The following is a 9,296-nucleotide window of genomic DNA, read 5'->3' on the forward strand; positions in this document are numbered from 1 at the left end:
ATGAACACAAAAAATCCTAAGTTACGCGATAGCTTCGTAAATCGAAAATTGCATTTCTCTTTTAACGGTGTCCTTTATATTAACTCATTTTATATAGTGTACTATTTTTCCGTTATATTATGCTACTTAAGAACCGGTTTTTATATACTTAAAGAAATGTTTAGATGAATCGAAAACTAGAATCACACTATGCTTATCATTCTCAAATATTACACATAACTTCTAGACTCAATGTGGTGTTATGACGTAAATTTCATAGTCACAAACCTCTTACTTGAGCTTTCATTCACTTTAATTGGTGTTGTTTTAGCAAAATACAGGTTATAATCAACTCGCCCTTTTAAATTTTCTATTATTAAATTTGGATTTAATAAAGAAATGTTTATATTGAATGTGTTCTAGCAGGACAATATGTTCTCAAACACATAATTAAAAGTAGAGGCTGCTCTTGAGGGAAGTCACACTGTTATAAAAAATTAGTTTTCTTGCTTCAAAGTAAGGAAAAGAAGGTAATCTGACCCAGTTAGAAAGTGCGGGGCACGATTGGGAACAATATTGCGGAGTCTATATTCAAAGGTGAACACAAACTTAATGCAAAATTTTAATCTTGATATCTTGAAAACCAAGGGTGTTTTTTTTATTTACCTCACCCTTCCGCCCCCACTTGGCACCGGCAAGTTTACCATCCGGTTCCGAAACGCATCTGGGGTGCTCTTTGGTCCATGCTTGACTTGACCAATAAAAAAACGGGTTCAATACGTGTTATATGAGCTTAATAAGCGTTTAAACACAGCACTATTCCATGGTACCGATTCGTACCATAAATTCCCAAAGGATTAAACATTACTAAGCAAATACCTGTATTTTCGAAGTGACGGCTGTATCGAAATGATTAAAGATTGGTGTGACATGCTCATACGCTACAAGTCTTTCCTGACTTTTGTTTTCTACCTCTTCCTGTTAACAAATTTTCTTCAATTTTCTTTTTTATCTGAAAGAATATGAAATAACGAAGAAATATGTTTACTTTTACCCCGTCCCCTTTTTTTTCTTCAGTAGGTTGAGGAAAAACTACTACTAGTACTAGCTGCTGACTATTTATCGAAATCAATCGCTCCTTTCTTTGATGTCAACTGCGGCTACAAATGAACAGTACTAATCCGAGGTTCGCTGTTGTTTTCGGTGGTATTCGGAACGACGGTGAATGCTTCAAACTAGACCAGCGTTTCCCAACCGGTGTGCCGCGGCAGACTGGTGTGCCGTGAATGGGCCGCTGGTGTGCCGCGAGGAATCGAAACAATTATTAATTTTATAGCAATCAAATTGCAAAAGGTAGGGAAAAATGCGTATTTGTATTTCACATTACTATGAACCTCTACTGTGAATCTTCAATTTTAAGTTTCATACCGGGTTACTGTTCTGTACATTTCTAATGTTGAAAAAAATGGTTATCATTGTTATGACCATTATTGCTTCTTTATTGTTGCAGACTATTTCCTAACTTAAAAAATTAAAATATCATTCAATCCTTTCGACAAAGTACCTACATTTGTGTTTTAAAAGTAAATGAGATTTGTTTGTTCGTTCGTTATTTAGTGATCTCCCTTCTTAGTAAAAGGTTGGATACTGTTTTTTTTTTTTTAAAAAAAAAAGAAAGCGTATTTTTAAAAACTTGAGTCTAATATTTCATTGCAATTGTTTTCTATTTTTAAATTAGAATGAAAAATAAGCATATTGATTTACCACGGGGAAAAACCAGTGTTCGAGCTTTCTTCTCTGTGAGAAGGAGATCAATAATCACAGAAAAAATACCACTGTGTTTAATATTTACAAATAATATCTATAAGTGTGCCGCGAGAATCCAAGTAACACCCGTAGTGTGCCGCAAGTTGAAAAAGGTTGGGAAACGCTGAACTAGACCAACGATAGGTCAGATGTTTTGTTATTTTTGTGGAGGCCAACGATTTCTTGGCGTAAATACATTAATTTAATTTCCTCTTAACTCTTAAAGTAAAGACCACATTTTTTTCGGAACCTCCTTCCGCGTTAAGAAAGGAACTTTTTCTATTCCATATTGCCTTGCTCAAATTGTATCCAATCGACAGACTTTGAATTGAATTTGGAAGGTAGGAACAACGCATGTGACATCTTGAGGAAAAATCACTGCATGTTCAGAGCGCTGCTTTCCATTATAGAAGAGATTCTAAGAAAATTTGATTCCCACACCCCGAAAACGCAAATAATTTAAAAGAATTTAGACATTATTCGCGGTAACAGCCTGACGACCAGCTGTTTAGTGAGATATTTTTGTTTTGAAAATTTCGTGAAAAGCAGTTGTTGTTTGTTCCAATGAAGTGAGTATACTATTGATCGAATGTAGCGTATACCGGCGTACTTCCTAAATTTTAGGTAGCTATGCGATAGTTTCCAAAAATTAGAGGTGGGTATACGCCGTATACCCGCGTATATCCTACATTACATCCTTGAAACTAATACGCTCATTTATCCTCAAAGTTGAGTTTTTAATAAATCCTACGGCCTACTACAACGAATCTTTCTTGACACACACCGAGTTTTCCGTACACCGAAGTTTCCTGCTCCCATATATATATCTATATATCTATATCTATATATATATATATATATATATATATATATATATATATATAGATAGATAGATAGATAGATAGATATAGATATAGATAGATATATATATAAGGAAGGGTTGGTGCAATATAGTGCGAAGCCACATATTGTTCCCAGAAAAAAGGAAAAATTTTAACTGCACTACCATACTAATTAATGAAGGCAAGAACAGCGCTTATGGTATTTATTGGCATCTTGTCTCCTTTTTTTAAAACTTGTCAACAGCAACGGGTCATATGATATCCAAAAATCCTAAAAAATAGTAAAATCTGTTTTTATTTTTTTACTTTACTTGAATGAGAATGATATTTACCCTTACTTATTGTTTAGTAAGTACATGTAGATAACTGTGAGTGTAAGGGAGTCGATTGATGGTGAAGGTGGCTGAGGGTGACTAGAGTGACTGAGGGTGGTTGAGGGTGAGTGAGGGTTAGCAAAAATGCCCATCTCTGGCATGGACCATGATCCTGCGATAAATAGTCTCGGCGAAATAGTTGCTTGACTGAAAGTCTAAAATTTACCTAAAAAAGCGTAAGTCTCAAACGGTTTAATAAAAAATATGTATTATGCAGTACTTCGACAAAGCTGCTGCAATTGAGTATTTTAATATATTTAATGGCAATAATGTATTTTGAACTTTGTACAATACAAAATAATGTATACCCATATTGTGGAGTGTGTACTCTCTATCATTTTATTGTAAATTAATAATATTAAAAAAAACACTAGTGCCTTTGATTGGCATGCTGTTTTCTATGACATGCTGAGATTTGCCACCACGATAGATTTTTCAGAGGGTTTAGAGGTTCAGACCCTCTGTAGCAACGGCGCTGATTATTATTAGGTTATTACAAACATATTTTTTATCATTGTTATAACATACTTTGTTGTGACATAATTGTATTATTTACTGTGAGTTTATGTCCGGTTAGCTTCTGTCCGCTTCTGCATCAATATAGGTGAGCTTATGTCCACGATCCGCCACTACACGCAAGAACCACGTCAGGATGGAAAACTTGCTAACTTAATTTCAAATCAGTGATGCCAGTTTTGTAACAGCTAATTTCCCGTCCGAAGCCGTGAAATTTACCGATTAGACGCAATATTTCCCGCCAACTAAAAGAGAGACAATTTACAACATCTAGTGATAAATAATTTTGAAAAATGTCACTTTAGATGGCCTATAACGTACAGTTGAACTCATTCTCGTAATATAAAAGCCACTATTTACAATATGAGAAATGTATGATATCACAAAGCTGTTGGCTCAATATTAAAAAAAATATTTTAAAAACAATGTGAACTTTTTTTTAACGAACAGCATGCTTTTTTCTATGCTTTGGAAGGGAATGTTATGTTCGGCAAAGAAACACAATACGATTTTCTAGTCTTAACAAGATTTTTGTGTTGCTGCACATTACTTGTTCCTTGCAAAAAAAAAAAAAAAAAAAAAAAAAAAAAAACTGTAGTAATAGACAAAGTATTTTGCTATTGCATTACATTAACTAGATGCTTGAAGTTTTTTGTGTGATACTGAAGTTCACTTTTACTACAAAAGAACTCTACGTTACAACAGCTCATACATAGTATTGGTATCGATTCCCGACGCGGACTGTAAACCCTATTAAATTGTGGATCCGAAAGTCACTCCTTGTTAGATCTCCTAGTTTCATCTCGTTTCTTACTCTCGCTCATCTTTAAAAAAAAATAATAATTATTATAAAATAAATAAAAATAAAAAAAATACCGCGAAACAAATGCTGCATTTCTCTCTTTCACTCTAGTTCGAAACAAGATTAAATTTGACATTTCTGCGACACGAAGGAGCTATTTCGGAAAGAGGGCTATGCTTCTATGGAAAACAACTTCATAAACATGTAGGCCTACAACAAATGATAGCAGTGTGAAGTATTGTTTTCTGTCTTGTTTATGGGGTCGCGATGGCTCACTGGTAGAGCGTTCACCTCTGGTGCTTGGGGTCTCGGGTTCGATCCCTGTCCCTGCCAAGTGAACTTTGTGGTGGACAAACACCGTGTGCGTGGGCTTCCTCGGGGTTCTCCCGTTTCCTCCCACTTTCTTCATTCCACCATTTCATTCATTATTCATCATCACCGTCTCCTTTAGCCTAACCGGCATAACCGTGCTACGTAAAACTCAAAGATTTCATTTCATTTTTCTATCTTGTTTATTGATTCATCATTTGAGACATCCTACATATTTTCGTGCTGAAAAGTGGTAAGGACAGGTAGGAAAGGTCTAAGCGCATCTACGGGACATTATCAAAATATTTACTCTCTACAATGGCCCAACGCGGAAAACTTGACTTGCTACATTTTTTGTCTCCCTCTGTTCGCTGTTTCTTATATGTATCGAATTGGTTTGAAAATTCCTTTTATTATTCAAACATAGCAGTGACACCTGTGTGTGTGCCAAAACACAGAACCACCAGAGAATTGTACCTCCTTTTGTTTTGGAAACAATAAACCAATCTCACGTGTTCGAGGGGAAAGGTAGCAACAGCGAAAAGACCAAATATTTACTCATGGTCAGTTCACAGCACATTGAGATAAGTCAGCGAAGGAATTGATCCCTCCCCCAGCACTCAACCATGCGTCAATCTGCAAGAAATCTTTGGTAACAAATTTCCAAGAAAAAGTTATGTACCGTACTTGCCAAAAGGAAACATCCCAGCGGAAACAAATAAATACGGTGGTCTCGGTATTGAGAACAATACAAAGATTGGAAGGAAGTAATCTACACCCCCCAATAACCCCCTAACACCCCTCCAAATTTCTTTACACACACCCCTGGATAGAAAAGGAATACTCCTCCAGATCCAATTGTATCAATCAGTATCATATAGCTTATTTATTACATCAAGTTAAAAAAGGTTTAGCGTTTAGGAAAGAAGGCAACATTCTTATTTATTTATTTCACTTCAAAATACGAAGCGACCTCGTTCTCATGTACGGCTTCGAGAACCACATGCCCTCATTGTTTCGGGCGGTGTTTCGATCAAAAGAATTGACAAAACAGACCCACTCATACCTACCCTCCTCGACTCCGCGGTCGTTTCCTAGAAAAGAGATTGATGGACAGATGCAGATGACTGAAATTGGCAACGTCTTGAGCGGTCATTCACCTACCTTCTCCTCAATAAGGAAAAATGTGACAATATAGTAATAAGTCTATTTCAGAATAAGTTGGTAAGTGCTACTCTGCAACAGGCTCGCAACCAGAGGGGGGCTAGGGAGGGCCTGGCCTTCCCTAAAATTTTCATGTCCCCTCCAGACTTCAATACAAAATGCACAACTTAAATATTTGTAAGAGAATTTTTAATGACTTGGTCCCTTCTAACATATTCATGGCAGCCCAAAGCTCTGTGGCTGGTTTCGAGCCTCTTCTGCAAGTGGTGTATCAACGGACGGACGTTAGAAGGGTGTAGTCAAAACTTTTTTTAGAAACGAATAGATCGATCGAAGAAAGAATTATATATATTTTAAACTGAGTCTAATGTTATGCAGGAACGCATTTCACGCTAGCTTAATTTTTTCTAAAGTATATTTTTATTCACGTAAATTCATTGAGTGGAACAGGGTTCATATCGTCATCTAGTTTCTACATATTATTATTATTATTATTATTATTATTATTATTACCAATATTTGCAAAAAGCCAATTCCGGATAACAATGTTGTTATTTGTATGATATGGGCAGCTCATGGAAACATCATTGTATGCCACATTTTTTTTGACTTTCAAGTAAGTATGAAAAGAAAGTTCATCATTCCTATGCAATTCGATACAAAGACACATATCAAACAAGTTTCCCTTGTGGTTCAATACCAATCCAGTCCATCTAATAACTTAATTTTACGAGAAGTGACAATTATCATGATGTTCGCTAAATCCTCTCATATCATGGTAAAAATGAAATGAAATATGTATGTCCCACGGTTATGCTAAAGGAAACAGTGATGATGAGAGATGAGTGAAATGGTGGAATGAAGAAAGTGGGAGGAAACGGAAGAACCCTGAGAAAACCCACGAACACAGTGTTTGTCCACCACAAAGTCGACATGGAGCGAGCTGGGATCGAGTCAGGGACCCCAAGCACCGGAGGTGAACGCTCTACCACTGAGCTACCGCGCCACCCCCACATATCATGGCAAATAAAGTGCTGACTTCGCTTCTTAATATTTTGTATGACCGGAAATTCTCTTTTATCGTATTCATTGGAGGCAAACGTTCTTACAGATTTAGACTGGACTGCAACTGAACACGTGTGGTTTATTGTTCAACAGCCCTGCAACTCTGCAAGTAAACAAGTTACCAAAAAACGGAATCTGTAATCAGAGGTCCCTACAGAGGTTCAGACTTTTCTGTACTGAATAGTATTAAGTTCTTTCCTTTTTTGTAATAGCAATAAAAATAGGAGAAGAACAATATTACTTTTCTGCGGCAATGTGTCATTTATTTGAGCAAAGCTATGGTAGTCAAAATTTGCAGACGCTCCTCAAATAACAGGAAGAATCCCACAGCTATTTACAATTCTCTGCTTTCACGAAATATTTACATGTGTGACACTTTGCGTGCTGAAATTATTATTATTAATAATAATAATTTATTATTATTATTATTATTATTATTATTATTATTATTATTATTATTATTATTATTATTATTATTATTATTAAATAAATAGTTACGTATTTTAGATATCATATTTGAGATAAGAGATAATATTTTGGTGACAAAATTACCGGTGACGAAATTACAGTGACGAACTTTCCGGTGACAAAATTACCGCCGCCCGTCGGACATAAGCTGACCGGTAGTCCTATATAATACAGGGGCGGACAAAAGCTCACCGATAGTAAACATAAGCTCCCTTCAGGGACTTTGAATAAAATTCACCGAATATTGAAATTTAGGCGTTAGCTACTTCCTAAGCGGAAAATGGAGCTACTATCTTATATCATTTATCAGGTGTTTAAAAAAAAAAGTTTGGGAGTTGCGTTGTATTAAACGTGGACAGACCTTGAGGAACTTGTAACAAAATACCCTGGATATTAAAATCTAGACATTGACTACAATTACAAATAGGCCTAATAATTCAGTAGAAAGCAGAGCTACTAATGTTGTATAGCAGTTATCAGATATCCGAATAAAATAGGAATTTTGCAAGTTAAATGTATTAAGCATCGGCGACAGTAAGCGTAATTTTGGCCCTGGAAATTTTGGAACCAAATTTTTCTTATAGGCAGGCCCGTAGCCAAGGGGGGGGGTCCGGGGGTCCGGACCCCCCCCCCTTCGAGACCAGAAATTGAAAAAATTAGGGAAGGATGAAAGAAAATGAAATGAGGAAAAAAAGGATCAGCGTTAAAAATAAACTACAGGAAGCTTTTGGTTACTCTTTCTTATGAGGAAATTTGTATTACTTCCAATACATGGTTGCGAGGTGAGCGATATATTTTGGATGAGTTAGGGAATTCGAAATTTCTAGAAAAGTTGCGGAATTCTCAGAGTTTCTGCTACTAGTCAGGGAGATCTCAAGCTTCCGAAAGCATAGTGCTGTTGTGTAAGAGCGTGGACATTTTTTATCATAATTTTTCGTCATCGCACCCTTGCAATATCGAATATGTTATTTCAAAAACAATTTTCTACTGCTCCTTTAACCTGTAATGTGAAACAGACAGTAATTGACGGAATAATAAAAACAAAAATATATGTGGAAAAAAAGTTCTGTTAACATTTGATTCTACAGAAAAAGGAACGCAGATATTGCAAAATATTTTACAAGGCATTATTGAGTATGTACTTTTTATAATAGTGAATATGTACTTTTTATAATAATTGAGGTCATAATGAAAGGAAAATTGTTATATTAGAATAAACAGACGAAGGATGTAAATATTGTATAATCTTTTTCAATACTTTTTTTAACTAGAGATTTCTTCATAGTTTATTAAAATACTTACCAATATATCCTCACAAATCAATATATGTTGATAGTAAAGTAGTTTAGATTGATCGAGCTCCTGGGCCTTCAGAATTTCATGTCTCTCCCTTCCCCCCCCCCCCGTTATGAAATCCTGGCTAAACAAACCAATATATGTTCCAGTAAAATTGTTTAGAATGATCGAGCCCCTGGTGTGATGTCCACAGCATTTCATGTCACGGACCCCCGCCCCCCCTTCATGAAATCCTGGCTACGTGCCTGTTATAGGTCGGACAATTCATCACTGCATTAAAATATTTTCATGATTAGGCATGCATACTTACATAATAGAATTTGGTTACCTAACGGAATTCGCGATTCTGGTTTGTAACTTTTTTTTTTTTTTTTTTTTTTTTTTTTTTTTTACGAATTCATCATACTCAGATGTAATTAGAGCTTGCTTCTTAGTGCTGTCGTCGTGTTTGCAGCCTAACACTCAAAGATATCTCTTTCTAATTTACTAACACAAAGGTTTTTCTTTTGGTTAATAAGTTCTTGTTTTGTTCTTAATAAATAAAATAAGAAAGAGATTCATTTGATGAGCATTGGTCTGCAAGTATAATAACAGCCTTAAGACTTGAACTCTGCAACATTCTTAATATTTTATTCTGATGTCTAATAACTCCTATATGACGTTAGTCATATAGCC

Source organism: Thermobia domestica, chromosome 1 (genome assembly GCF_964235325.1).
Source record: "Thermobia domestica chromosome 1, izTheDome1.hap1.1, whole genome shotgun sequence".
In the NCBI taxonomy this organism is placed as follows: domain Eukaryota; kingdom Metazoa; phylum Arthropoda; class Insecta; order Zygentoma; family Lepismatidae; genus Thermobia; species Thermobia domestica.